This window comes from Palaemon carinicauda, chromosome 24 (assembly GCF_036898095.1).
Source record: "Palaemon carinicauda isolate YSFRI2023 chromosome 24, ASM3689809v2, whole genome shotgun sequence".
Lineage (NCBI taxonomy): Eukaryota > Metazoa > Arthropoda > Malacostraca > Decapoda > Palaemonidae > Palaemon > Palaemon carinicauda.
This window is the reverse complement of record NC_090748.1, coordinates 80,991,841-81,007,734: the sequence shown is the minus strand read 5'-3', so window position 1 is coordinate 81,007,734 and position 15,894 is coordinate 80,991,841. Positions and strand designations below refer to the sequence as shown.

General features: G+C 36.3%; 1 protein-coding gene across 1 annotated transcript in view; it reads left to right on the top strand.

The window, feature by feature from the left end:
• The first annotated feature begins 14,783 nt into the window (after positions 1 to 14,783).
• The window catches only part of Cpsf100 (cleavage and polyadenylation specificity factor subunit 2), a 200,073-nt gene continuing 198,962 nt past the window's right edge, over positions 14,784 to 15,894 (top strand). Inside the window, exon 1 of the mRNA XM_068348239.1 lies at positions 14,784 to 14,901. The gene's annotated coding sequence lies outside the window, so the exon portion shown is untranslated. The remainder of the gene's footprint in view (positions 14,902 to 15,894) is intronic.

Sequence of the window (15,894 nt, the reverse complement as noted above, 5' to 3'; positions counted from 1 at the left end):
GCAGGGAAGATCATCTTGAAAGCGCTGACGAACAGGAGAGCGCTGATGAGCAGAAGGGCGCGCAGGGAAACCCTGACACGCAAGGGATGAACCCCCGTGGGGGCAACCCTTTGCCCCGAAGGGATCGTTGTCCGCCGGGAGACTGATGTCCGTCGGAAGACCGCTGTCCGTCGGGCAGACCGTTGTCCGTCGGGAAGACCGTTGCCCGTCGGAAGACGAGATCAGACTGCTGTCCATCTGCACCAAGGCGGAAGATCGAGAAAAAGGAGTTGTAGGCTGCAAACGGAGATCCAAAAGGCGCCTCAAGCACCCTTATAGGGAGATGAGAGGCCCTTACGACGAGGCGGACGGTGGGCCTTACGGCGAGGGAGGCCAACAGCAACAGAAGAAACCTCCGAAGAGGAGTCTCTATGAGTGTACTCTCACGCGAACGAAAGAGAAACACTTCGTGGAAGAGACTGGTCAGCCAGTGACCTAAAAGGAGCAATCCTCCGAAGAGGAGCTCCTGCAGTTGCCCAGCCCCTTGAGCGAAACTGCAGGTGCGACCGCTCAGCACCAAGAGCATAGTCGCACGAAAAAAAGGCAAGAGAAGAACCCCCCAAAAGGGGAAAAACTCAAGCCTGGACAGGAAAAACTTCCCTCGGAAGGAAAGTTATCCGCCCAAGGAGGCAAGCCTCCTGACTGTTCTAAAATGAACTGGAGAGCTGTCCGTCGACACGGGAGTACTACCAGTAGAGGGAGACACGCCCCTGACGAAAATACAAGGGGGGAGGCAGCAACAGCCGAATCCCCAGGACTCCACCAGACAGCTCACACCGTTGCTATATTACAGAAACGAACTAGATCGGTAACTGTAAAAAAATAAAACAAATAATATTAGTACACATTCATTCCCCCGGGAAGGCTCCGAAGAGGAATCCCGAGGGAAAGGAACAAGAATTACACAACAGGCACGTGCCCTCACAACCACTTACACTCGCGGAAGGAGAGCTGTAACCAAAACAGAATTATAACAATTATAATTATGTAACTATGTAATTATGTAATTTAAAAATGAATGAACACTAAAGAAAGAACGAAAACCCCGAAAGGAATCGTTCTACAAGCTGAAAAACAAAAAACAACTACAATTAGATTCATAACTAATTGATACAAACGTACAGCGTAGCAACCCCCCACACGGAAAGGAAGCTAGGCTACAAGGGCGTAGTAACACGTAGTAAAAGGGTGAACGACCTCAAGAGAGAGAGAGAGAGAGAAAGACATAAGTCAAACTCGATCGCCACCCATAAAATACGCCGTGGTGGCCTAACTGCCGAGGACTCCACGTAGATATCGTACACTACACACACACATCTGAAAAGGAAACTTACTTATTTCTATACTCAAATATATATACAAACATGAAAACATGTTTACATATATATTGAGTAAATGAAAAGTAAGCGATTAATTAAAGACAAAACAGACAATGGCTGCCAAGCGAGGACCAAGACAGAGACGTCTGTCACAGTCCGAGCCAAAAGTTAAAGTGAGTATTCACCTGTGTGTGAGGGGGAGGAGGGGTAGCTAGCTACCACTCCCCTACCCCCCGCTAACTAGCGCGGGGGTAATACACCCTCGTTAAATTCTAATGGTTCGCCATTTCAGCTACGCTAAAAGTAATACCCTTTGTAAATAGCGTGGTTTGTATTTCGGTTACGGAACAAATTCAACTTATGAATATAATAATCAGTAGGGTAGGATCATTTTCCAAGATAGGCAGAGCCATTTTTATTCTATAAAATATATTGATAGGGTGAAAATAGGATGAAATAGGCAGCTTACCTACATCGTGTTTCATACTTGCCAACTAGACTTATTCATAGGTTTGTATAAATAAAGCTAGAGTCTTTGCAGTTGGTTTGGATGGACCAAGTCAGTAATTAAAATGTGGTTAAATATCTACTTCAGCCCAATATTTCTAATAAAAAAATAAGAGTTCCTGGGGTTAATATACTGTATGATACTTTAATTACCAGCAAAAATCAAATTTGCTATAAGAAAATGGATAAGTGATGGCTAATTTGCATTTTTCTCTATGTACAATGGGGCTGAAGCATAATAACTTACGTATCAGTCATTTAAAATGTGAAAGATAATTCTTACTCTAACTCCATTGTTTTAAATTTAGGAAACTGATGGCAAGTTATTACACATGCGTTTGCTTTTGCCAGTTATTCTGTTTTTTGTATGACGTAATCATTACCCGTTTTTTTCAAGCAATTACGAGCTTCCAAACATTTATGCTCAAGTTTCCCGATGTTGTTCTACAACAGCCATTTTTTTGTATCTTCCCCTTGAGTTTCAGTTTCACAACCATCACACAGACGTCTCCAATGGGGAAGTATAATCTATTTTGAAATTTGGGGTAATTTTTTTCTAAATTTAGAGTAATTTCATATACGTCGGCAATTGATTGATGAAAACACTCTCCGTTCAGTGTATAGCTATTGTTGTTTATGTGAAATAAAATATAAAGAAAAAAGGAAATAATGACCCTAGGGTCCAGCGAGTGCAGCTCAACATGTACCGCTTGCCAAAACATGGGAGCAGTGATGTAATGCTAGTTTTGTAAGCGCAGCGAGCCACAGCTGAGAAGGAAGTGATAATCATAATACTTTAATTTTCAGCCACTTACATGAACCATATATTTTTCCAACTGATTATCTTCTGATTATTTTGCATTTCTGACCATTATTATTACAGCAAATAATTCGTTTCTGGTATTTACCCACCCAATCAAACCCCGGTTTCCCACTGGGATAGGCCTACCCATAATTGCCTTTATACAAGGTGGTAAAAAAAATTCAAAACAGTTGGTTTGCCCCAAATCATGGTAAAAATGCATAAAACACAAGATAGCGGGTAAAAAAAAATATATGGTTCATGTATTTAGCTAGAAACTAAAGTATCATATATTTACCGTTCCTGGTGTATTTCTACTGTAAGTGCTTTGAACTGTTCTGAGGCAAATAACTGGAGGACACCGACATTTTTCAAATTTTATAAGTTTCAAAATTTCAAAAGGTTTGATTGAAAAAATTTTAAAAGGGAAAAATAAAAGTACACCTCTTAAAGATGTTCTGCACCTAACCTAACATAGGAGGCGAATCTTTACCTACTTATCAACTGGGGGGGGGGGGGTTTATTGGCCACTGTGACACCACCTTATGCTGCCGTAATCCTAGCTCACCTTAAAGGGCGGGTTTACACAGTTGAACGGTTCGTAGAACGGGGTTCGACAAACGAGTGCGAATCCCCGATTTTTACTCCTGAATTAGTGGTTCACTCTCCTGTGCCAGAATTTCCAACACCCCAATTCATAGCCTCATCTTTCAGAGAGGAAGGTGTCATTCATCCTCCAGGGAATAGGGAATTCTGGGAAGTTCCCAGCATACCGTTGATGTTTGAACGTGTGAACAGGGGTATTTGGTTGTCGAACACGTTTATCGAACAGTTCAAAGAGAGTCTGTTCTAGCCTGACTTTGGTGGGTGGGGCTTCATATTCCATAAACCTTATGCCTTTGTGGCTGACTTCACCTCTTCAAACCGTTTGACAAGCAAGTTTGATAAGCTGGTTCGACGAACCGTTTAAACTATCTCGGCCCTGTGATTTCTTCCAAAACGGCTTCACTCCCGGCTGAGTAACGCCAAATCATATTTCATAAATTGTAAAACTAGTTTCATTTTATCCTATTTTAGAGATATAAAAGTTTTCTTCATGAACAAAATCGATTTGGAAAGTAATAAGAAAGTTTTACAAGCAACCAGAGTTTTGTTTACTATTCTTACCTGACTTAGCCTTGCCAAAATTAGCCTTGGTAACTTGTACTGACGTTGACTGAGGTGTTTCTCTATAGGATACTGCATACTACAAGACGGAATAGTAAATTTGAACCGAATCTACCAACGATTAACTCACAAACAATAATTGAACGCATTTAACAACCAATATACGAATCTTAACCGCGTCACTTTCACTAACTAACAACAATTTCCAAGGAGTCGTAACTTTTGTGCCACGGCTGGCAGACTAGTTCTTCTTCTTCTTCTTCCATTTTAGTAGGAGATCTGGCCCACTTCTTAGAGCCAATGTACTCCCCTGTAAAGTTACTAGAACTAGACCCAGTGTGATTCCTCTTCTTACTATATTTCTTTGAGCACTGAGATACAATCCACTAGATATCGGGACCAAGTTGTTATTAATACTTATTCAGATATCACTGAATTCCTTAAGTTGTTTTTCTTTTCTACTACCATGAACTCTACTTTATTGTAATTTAGATTTAGTTGTTTAATCATCATCTATTTCCTAACACTAATATCAACGTGGTTTAAAGCCGGTATCATCAATATCAATTAGGGAAAAAATAAAATTGTGTATTAACCGAGAATAGTTTAAATTTCACTTCATGTATCTGTATAATTTTTGTTAGACCTAATGTATAGCATAGATGCAAAATAAGAATTGGAAATTGGGTCTAGTGCTGCAGTAGGCTATCCCTAAAAATAGTTTATATGAGGGAAAGAATAGCCAGTTCGTACACCGACGGAAAAATGTTGCTTTAAAATAATATTAATGCCATAAGAGCTTTAGTATTTTATGAAAATTTCACGAGAGAACTTCTATGCTCCAGTAACATATATAAATGAAATTAAAAGAACGATAAGCATGGAATAGAGAACATTTGGTAAACAAAAATGAGACAATGAAAGATAAAATGCCACTTTCTCTAAAAAGAAAAGTATTTAATGAGATGGCCCTACCAGCATTAACATATGCACCATAAACTTGGAGCCTTACTAAAGCCTTAGAACATAAGCTAGTTCCAACTCAAAAGCTATGGAAAGAATAATGATGGGAATAACACTAAGAGACAGGAAAAGAGAACATGAAAGCGAGATCAAACTGAAGCAGATAATATTCTAAGAGTAAAAAAAAAAAGAAAAAATATGGACATGGGCAGGGCATATAATGAGAATGACAGACAATAGCCTAGGTGGACATTAAGAATAACAGAATAGGTCCCTGGATGTTACACAAGAAGTCGCGAAAAGAAGAGAAGACGATGGATTGACAAACTAAGAAAGTTTGCAGGTGTGGACTGGCACAGAAAGACCATAAACAGACGCAAGTGGAAGGATATGTCTGAGGCCTTTTTCCTGCAGTGGACTAGTAATGGTTGATGATAATATATATATATATATATATATATATATATATATATATATATATATATATATATAGTGTGTGTGTGTGTGTGTGTGTGTGTCATCTCCTCCTATGCCTATTGACGCAAATGCCCTCGGTTAGATATTACCAGTCATCTTTATCTTGACCTTTTAAATCAATAGTAATCAGTTCATCATCTCCGACTTGACGCTTCATAGTCCTCACCCATGTAGGCCTGGGTCTTCTAACTCTTCTAGTACCTTTTAGAGCCCAGTTAAATGTTTTATGAACTAATATCTCTTGGGCATTGCGAAGAGCATGCCCAAACCATTTCCATCTACCTCTCAATATGATCTCATCTACACATGGCACTCGAGTAATCTCTCTTAGTTTCATTTCTAATCCTGTCCTGGCATTTAATTCCCAATATTTTTCTGAAGGCTTTGTTCTCAACTCTACTAAATCTATTATAGATTATTTCATTGTCATACCATGACTCAAATCCATACAGTAAACCGGCTTCACTGAACGGGTATATAGCCTGATTTTTATATGTAATTTCAGACGATTTGATTTCTAAATTTTACTTTACCCATCCATTATCTTATTTTTTTTATCATTAATTAGGGTCCAATTCTAAAGACTCTATATTAGATATCATAGTTCCTAAATATTTAAATATTAGTCAGTTGGTACTGAAGTTCTGGGACATGAATGGGAGCTGGGAGTGTTGGTGGAAAAAAAAAAATCTGACTGATTGCTATAATTACAGAGGCATTACACTTACGTCAGTTGTTATTAGAATGTATAGTGTGCTCATTCTAAAGAAACAGTTGTCATGAAAATATATAGTATGCTTATTCTAAAGATACTTGGGAGAAAGGTTGATAAAAGCTGAGAGATGAACAAACAGGATTTAGAAAAGGTAGAAGTTGCACTGACCAAATTTTTATTTTAAGGCATGTGGAACAGCAATGTATATAATATAGAAATCCACTTTTGATGGCATTTGTGGGATAGGAAAAGCCTTTGATAGTATGCAACGGCCAATTTTGTGGAGAGTCCTGCGTTAATATGGAATTCCACTTAAATATGTAAATTTGATTATTTGTTCATGAGCATAGCAAGTACAAAGTTAATGTTAGTGAAGTCCTATCAAATAAATTTCCAGTGAACAGTGGAGTATTCTAAGGGAATGTGTTGTCACCTATGTTGTTTATCCTTCTCATGAATTTTGTAATGCATAAAACAGTTAGGGATGGTGGAGTAGGATTGGATTAGATTAATAACAGGAAATTAGCTGACATAGAGTATGAAGATAACGCTGTCCTTATTACCAGTACACCACAGGACTTGCAAAGTTTGCTTACCAGAATGCATGAAATATCACACAAGGTTGGGCTCAAGATAAATAGAAGAAAGATATAGATGACGAGAACGGAATATGCAAAGGAAGATTAAATATTATTGGAAGGAGAAAGGATTAATGAGGTAGAATTATTTAAATATTTAGAAACTATGATCTCTAATACACAATCTTTGGAATTTGGGTTTAATGTTAGTTAGAAAAAATCAAATAAGACAATGGTTAGGTTATGCAAAATTTGGAAATAAAATAGCCTGAAATTACATATAAAAATCAGGCTATATACCAGTTTAGTGAGATCGGTGTTACTGTATGAGCATGAGTCGTGGTATGACAATGAAACAATATCCAACAGATTTTCTAAATTTGAGAACAAAGCCCTCAGAAGAATATTGGGAGTTAAATGGCAGGACAGGATTAGAAAGGAAACAATAGGAGAGATTATTTGAGTGCCATATGTGGATGAGATCATGGTGAGGGGTGGATGGAAATGGTTTTGGCATGCTCTTCGCACTCCCCAAGAGAGATTAGTTCATTAAACTTTCAACTGGGTTCCACAAGGCACTACAAGAATTGGAAGAACCAGGTCTACGTAGCCGAGGACTATGAAGCGTGATGTAGGGGAGGATGAATGGAGTACTATTGAATTGAAAACTCAAGATAGAGACGACTGGCAAAATCTAATCGAGGCCCTTTGCGTCAATAAGCGTCGGATATGATGATGATGAAATATTTAAACGATTCTACCACATGAATAGTTCCTACTTCCAATGGTGTTTCATCTTCAATTGCATATTCCGTTTTCATCATCTCTGGCTTTCGTTTATTTAACTTGAGCCCAACGTCCTGTGATATTTCATGCATTCTGGTAAGTAGGCATTATAAATCCTGTGGTGTTCTGCTAATAAGGACAGCGTCATCAGCATACTCTAGGTCAGCTGATTTTCAATTACCAATTTAGTCCAATCTTTCTCCACCATCTCCAACTGCTCTACGCATTATAAAATCCATGAGGAGGATGAATAGCATAGGTGACAACATATTCCCTTGGAGTACTCAGCTGTTCACTGTAAATTCCTTTGCACTTGCTATGCTCATGAACAGGCTTAATCAAATTTACATATTTAAGAGGAATTTCATAAAAATGCAAGACTTTTCACGAAATTGGCCGGTGCACACTATCAAAGGCTTTTCCCTAGTATACAAATACCATCAAAAGTGGATTTCTATATTCTACGCATTGTTGTACAACATGTCTCAAACTAAAAACTTGGTAAGTACAACTTCTCCCTTTTATAATTCGTGCTTGTTCATCCCTCAGCTTTTCATCAATCTTTCTCTCTAGTCTCTTTAGAATAAGCATACTATATATTTCCATGACAACTGACGTAATTGTTATGCATTTGTAATCATTATAATCAGTCAGGTCTCCACTTTTAACCATTTTCACCAACACTCCTAATTCCCATTCACCAGGTTTTGCTACATTCTACAAAATAATCTTATAAGTATTTTGGAGGTCACTTCATTTTCAGCCAGTATCATCTCGGCTGTTATTCCATCTTATCCAGGGGTTTTCCATCTCGAGTTTTTTTAATGCCAGCCTCAACTTCAAGCAACATAATTAATTCATGGGCACATCAAGGTCTTCATCAGCATCAGGTATATCAATCAAATTATTCTCTTTATATCTCATATTCATGACCTCACTAAAGAGTTCCATCCAACATTGTCTTTCTTCGTCTTCTATTGTTATAACAGATCCATGTCTCTTTTGATGGGTATATGCCTCTTCTTCTTTGCCCCCGTTACATTTCATTAATAATTCTATCAACAATTCTTACGACAAAGTCGCTCCGTGAATTCATAGCTTTGTCAGCCTCATCTACTTTCTTGCCTAAATACTCTCTCCAGTCATATATATATATATATATATATATCTATATATATATATATATATATATGTATATATATGTATATATATATATATATATATATGTGTGTGTGTGTGTGTGTGTACACGTGTATGTGTCCATATATCAAAATGTGTGTATTCAAGGTTCTAAAATTGGTCTCTCTCTCTCTCTCTCTCTCTCTCTCTCTCTCTCTCTCTCAATTGCTTGCTTGAAGATGAAAATTTTTGGAATCCGGGACGAGAGAGGTGTCTGTACGGTTTGTCTTTGGTTCACAAAAATCAATTCAATTAAAGTACAAAAAGCCATGGAGTATTATACTTATGTTTACGGGAGGGGTTGTTGAATTATGCGAGTACACATTCACACAAATTTTGAGGTTATTCGGGGAATGCATCCTTTTGGGACTTCGAAAACAAAGATAGATGGATATCATAATTAAAGATGAGATAGAAATAGAAAATGTTGAAGAGATTAAAAAGGAATTTGAACCTTTTACTGCTGTTCAAGTTGGGAACAGGCTACACCAAAGTTGAAATGGTACAGTCATGAGGATACATACATACATATACAAAGGCACTTCCCCCAATTTTAGGGGGTAGCCGACATCAACATTGGCCATGTTGAGAGAATGGAAAATGGCTGTCTGCTAAAGAAGGTGATGAATGCAAGAGTTGATGGGAGAAGTACAAGAGGAAGGCCAAGGTTTGGGTGGATGGATGGAGTGAAGAAAGCTCTGGGTGATAGGAGGATAGATGTGAGAGAGGCAAGAGAGCATGCTAGAAATAGGAATGAATGGCGAGCGATTGTGACGCAGTTCCGGTAGGCCCTGCTGCTGCTTCCGATGCCTTAGATGACCGCGGAGGTAGCAGCAGTAGGGGATTCAGCATTATGAAGCTTCATTTGTGGTGGATAATATGGGAGGGTGGGCTGTGGCACCCTAGCAGTACCAGCCGAACTCGGTTGAGTCCCTTGTTAGGCTGGAGGAACGTAGAGAGTAGAGGTCCCCTTTTTTGTTTTGTTTCTTTGTTGATGTCGGCTACCCCCTAAAATTGGGGGAAGTGCCTTTGTATATGTATGTATGTATCCTCATGACTGTACCATTTCAACTTTGGTGTAGCCTGTTCCCAACTTGAACAGCAGTAAAAGGTTCAAATTCCTTTTTAATCTCTTCAACATTTTCTATTTCTATCTCATCTTTAATTATGATATCCATCTATCTTTGTTTTCGAAGTCCCAAAAGGATGCATTCCCCGAATAACCTCAAAATTTGTGTGAATGTGTACTCGCATAATTCAACAACCCCTCCCGTAAACATAAGTATAATACTCCATGGCTTTTTGTACTTTAATTGAATTGATTTTTGTGAACCAAAGACAAACCGTACAGACACCTCTCTCGTCCCGGATTCCAAAAATTTTCATCTTCAAGCAAGCAATTGAGAGAGAGAGAGAGAGAGAGAGAGAGAGAGAGAGAGAGAGAGATGATACAACAAAAAGTTGATTCAATAGTTAAATTCAAGAAAAAAAAGAATAAGAATAGGCCTACAAGAGACGTACAAGAAGTCAGTAATAAAATGATGAAAACTATGGGCTAAAACATGAAGAAAGGTGTAAAAGAGATTACAAATGAAACACAAGAAATAATAGATATACCCGAGGAATGGAATGAATTAGAAGCGTTATTAGTGAATAACTCTAATGGGAGCAAGTAGATATGAATACACGGTTTCTCTTCAAATGAAAACTTTTTGTACAAAGGATTTTGAGCTTGATATCTTATGCAGAAGTCTACAATGCAACATTAGTGTGGTCTGCAATATTACTGCTATTGTAATAATGGCTTATATTGATAGTATCTTTATATAGACTTGAATTCATCTTCAAATTGTTATTATTATTATTATTATTATTATTATTATTATTATTATTATTATTATTATTATTATTATTATTATTATTATTATTATTATTATTATTATTATTATTATTAGCTAAGCTACAACCCTAGTAGAAAAAGCCGGATACTATAAGCCCAAGGTCTCTAACGGGGGAAAATAGCTCAGTGAGGAAAGGAAATAAGGAAAAAAAAATAATTATCTATATGAGAAGTAATGTACAATTAAACTAAAATATCTTAAGACCATTAAAACAGATCTTTCATATATACTGTAAACAATAAAAAGAGACTTATGTCAGCCTGTTCAACACAAAACATTTGCAAGTTTGGATTTTTAAAGTTCTACTGATTCATCCACCATATTAGGAAAAAACATTTAACAACTTGGTCACAGCTGGAATAAAACTTTCAGAGTACTGACAAAATTAAATATGCTCAATTTAAAAGTAAATTTCAGGGGAAAGTGTGCAGATAATTACTATAACCTGCGCAAAGATGAAGAAGATACTACTAAACATTTATTCTCATCCCCAAAATTAGGTCAGTTAATTAAACTAGACATAAGTAAAGGTAGGCTGCAAAATCCTACCTAGGATCTGGTTGCATTTATAAGTAGGGCAACGCACATGAAAGAAGAATTTAAAAATTCCAAACTAACCACAATAGGTTGCCAAAACTGATGATTGCAAGGTGTTATCCTATCTGATTTCAAGGTACAATGGGTTAAAAGTAAAGATTGAGAATTTCATGATTAATTTATGTATGGGACAGATAAAATAAGCTTAATTGCAATTAAAAAAAAAAAGAATAAGCTTAGAAGCTTTGCTCCTATCTATAAGGCGGTAGAGTGCCCGCAAACTGATTTTGCGGAGTGAGCAATTAGGAATAAGGAACCAGGAACCAGTGTAGTATTGAGCGTCATGATGGACTATTAGCATTAACTGCATTATTATTATTATTATTATTATTATTATTATTATTATTATTATTATTATTATTATTATTAGCTAAGCTACAACCCTAGTTGGAAAAGCATGATGCCCGAAGCCCAAGTGCTATAACGGGAAAATAACCAAGTGAAGTAGGGAAATAAGGAAATAAATAAACTGTATGAAAAGAAAGATAAAATTAAAATGAAATATTTCAAGAACAAAACAACATGAAAACAGATCTTTCATATATAAACTATAAAGAGAGATTTATGTCAGTCTGCATATCTAGTATTTTGAACAGGATGCTACTGTCCAGGAAGATCTGAACGTAAAAAAATGATCAGAATTAGGCAAAATCTTTTGCAACATACATAACAGAAGTTGTTGAATAATGCTGGCAGGATTTTCATTAAACCAAATTTTGTAATGTCTACTAAAATTACAATGGTTACGTGTACCAAACTATAACATTGAGAACATTTAGTACTGAAGGATGGAAACTGGTATATGTTAATAAGTTTGAATACTTGTAACTCTATGTAGGGGGTAATCTTATTAGAGATATGACGTTTCAACATTTTAATCACGGGTTATAAAACGAGAATAAACTTCTAAAAGTAATGGCATATGGTTGCAAGGGGTCATCAGTAGCTGTAGCCTATCGGGCAATGAGATATGTGATTAATTGCTGCACCTACTTCTATGTGCTAGTTAAAGTCAAGATTGGAATAATTTAAAGCCAATCAAAATGAAGAAAGGAGAATTATTTCATACTATCAAACAACAATTAGGACTTCAATATAGCAGGGGAATACAAAAATCACCACTATCATTGGTATTAGAATACTGGAAGATAAGAGAGATTCACTTTTAAAGATAAAACTGCTATATTCTCTTGTAACAGTTAGTTACATGGAGTACACTGACTTCAGTAAAAGCAAAAGATAGTCAGCATTATAATGCTGTAAACTTTAGGCTACAAACAAACACACGGAAGCCCGCTTTAACCGTAAGGGTTCGTGTCAATTAACATGATTATAGATAGACCACCATGTAAAATTTTGGTGGTGGCTACCTCTGAACTGAGCCAACATTATCAAGCAGCTGAAGAGGAAAATACAGAAATGAGAAATTATAACGACCAACTGTACTGCAATGGATTCCTGGATACGGAAACAGAGTGAGCTGGTGTGCAATAAATGTAAATGAATGGTGGAAATTTTGAGTTAAAAGGATATATGATAGCCAAATTATAGAACTGGGTTTCACCTGCATAGGTTGAATTATTGACCTCATTGTTAGCTATAACATAGGTCAGTATATCGTTTATTTATTTCCTTATTGCTTTTCCTCGCTGAGCTAGTTTTCCATGTTGGAGCTCTTGGGCTTATATCATCTTGCTTTTCCAAGTAGGGTTGTAGCTTAACTAGTAATAATAATAATGGTAATAATGATAATAATAATAATAATAATAATAATAATAATAATAATAATAATAATAATAATAATAACAACAACAACAACAACAACAACAACAACAATAATAATAATAATAATAATAATAATAATAATAATAATAATAATAATAATAATAATAATAATAATAATAATAACTGATAGTATTTCGGCCTTCCTATCTACAGAAAAAAATCAAGGACTCTGTAGATGAAAAAAATAGTCAATTAAGATAAAAAATCAATAAGGGATATTTACAAGTTCATGAAAATGTCTTTTCAATCATCTTTGATAATGAAATAGTACATATGTTTGATCAAAAAATACTCTCGAAGACACATTTGGCTATAATCTTACCTTGATAATAAAACAGATCAAGACAAGAATCACAAGCAGTCGCATACTGAAGAAGTGCACTCAAGGGCAGATTGAGCAGGAGTTAAGCAGGTCAATGCAGTTCTATGATAAGGGTGGCATTCAAACCGCCTATGGGCGTACAAATACACGTGGAGAGAAAGGGTTTATTAGACACAAAAAGTTTGATACAAGTACAGTAAGTTAATAATAAGCTACAAGTAATCATAACTAATTGAGGAACTCAGGGAGGGTGTACTGGGAAACTGGAGAGGATTCACTTCACCATTACGTCATGACTTGCCAATTGCCCTTTAACTGCAGGAATATAAGGAGATACTAATCTCATAAATTTGGAGGATCAAGTAATGAAACTAAGTGGTGGACTATTGGAAACGTCCCTGTCTGGTGATCTGCCGGACTGGGATTTGAGTCCCGTTAAAGCTCAGTAGGTTCTTGTAATAACTGCATCTTCGCCATCATTGTGAGCTAAGGATGGGTAGTTTATGGGAGCCACACAAACACACACACACACACACACACACACACACACACACACATCAGCCCTTGATCACAGAAATCGCCAAAAGTTGAAATCAGAAAGTCAAGGCTTTCCTTGGAGTTTTATTAGGAAGGGATGCGAGTTATTAATAACTCTATGCACTAGATATAGCCTAATACAGATGGTTTATGTCGACGTAGAATCACTTTCACAATTATCAAATTGGTATAAAAACCGAAAACATAATACACATGATAGTTAATTGCTCACTATTAATTGGTGGTGTATGACAAACATGAGATTCGTACAAGTAGGCTACATGGAGCTATCATGTCTTGTCTCAGGTTGGATCATATTACGAGAGAGGAGCACCATCTTGTATCAATGACATTTTACACAAATATAATATACATAATGCATGTGCAGTCTACACACACTTCTTATCGTTGCATCACTTTCAACAAAATAAATCAACAATTTCACATGACAAACGGATGAAACAAAACATTTTTATTCTGGAGAAGAAAGGACATACTGATTTTATCATTATAGCCTACGAAAAACATACAAAACAAATAGGCATACCTGCTTCCTATTTACTGTCAGAAATGTGGTCATATTTAGAAGGAACTAAGTTGGAAAACGAAAGAATGTATTCCTGATATATTTTTCTCTAACTCAGCAATTGCACGACATCAATGATATGCATTTGGTACAAAACTGATGATACAAGATGCTGAACATGGTAAGTTCGAGTGGTTAAACTTTATTTGTGGAAATGGAGTAACCTAATAAATCGGTATTTGAATACAGATATTAATGCATTTGATCATTGTTAGTAGGTAAAACACTACATGATAGATGTTTGATGAAGGAAAAGTTTACTGATGTGATATTTGTCCATTGATATGATATATTGATATGATATATTGAAACTTTTATTGCAGAGGTATGTGATATTCAGGATTCGACAAGTTATCAGGAATATGAAAAGTGAATTTTTTTGTAAATATCGTAGATATATGCTATAAAATTAGATTAAGAGTGAGAACCTTACAGAGAGAAATGACAGGATAAAAAAGAGAGTACAAACTATGCAATATACAGAACATGGTATTTGTGGAAGGTCAGAGGTGCCGTTATAACGCACAATATTTCAATTTAGTATGAAAGTGCGTCGATGGCAGGTTGGTAGCCGCAAACAGGCGCCTAGAACCTACTAAACTCACTTCAAGATTATTAAATTGAATGAAAATCTACGTTAGGTAAGACTAATATAACGCAAAGTGTTTCCAGTAGGGTGATAGTGCACCACATCCAATTCACTGTAGTCATTAATTATAGGACTTTGCAGCGTTCATTGGGGCCCTAGCTATGCTTGCTTTATTTCCTGCTTCACCTCCGTTCCCGCTTCCTTATAATTATATTGATTTTCATTTCTACATTCTTACAGTCACAGACGAACCTCCTCTAACTTTTACCTTACAGCATTACTTCTGGGGGTTTCCATCAATTGTACCTGGGCGGTGAATGGCCTTCCAGTCCACAGCTCTAGTCTACATAGCCAAAATGCCAAAACCCAATCCAAGTCTTTATGTTTGATTTTCTCTTGGTATACCACAGGCATTTGCTGTAAGATAAAGAGGGCTAAATAACGAGTCATTTGTCAAGATTAGCCAATATTTTTGGTACATAAATCCTGATATAGTTCCTATATATAACTATTTAGGTACCAGTATTTTTTTATTTACTTAATCCTGTTCTATTTTCTTCCTTACAGTTTTTTTTTTTTCACAAACACACTGTTTTCTTGTGTTGAAAGATAAAGATAATGTCATTACCTTAGACTTAAGGGGGTGTATATATGATAGCGGACCTTTTTCTATAGAAAAAAGAAGTTTTTTCCCTAGGTTACATTACCCTGTAATACTGTACAATAGTACTGGAAAATTTAGGTTAGTTGATGTCAATTTTTAATGCAAATGGGAGGAACTGGCCGCTGATTTACAAAGGCTCCGACTTAAGGTGAGGGCATTGGCTATTGAGTTAAGTTAGGTAGGGATATGGGGGTATGTATGATGATGGCTAAACCCCATAATTACCTTATTTTCAACCCTACCGCAAATGTGTATAGATTAAAAACTGTTCAGAATGTTATAAATACTCAGGGTAAATACCAAATAAATATAGAATTATGAAAATCATCAAAATTGCTGTAAAATATGTAAGTCGGACGAGCTCTTTCCTCTGACACACCT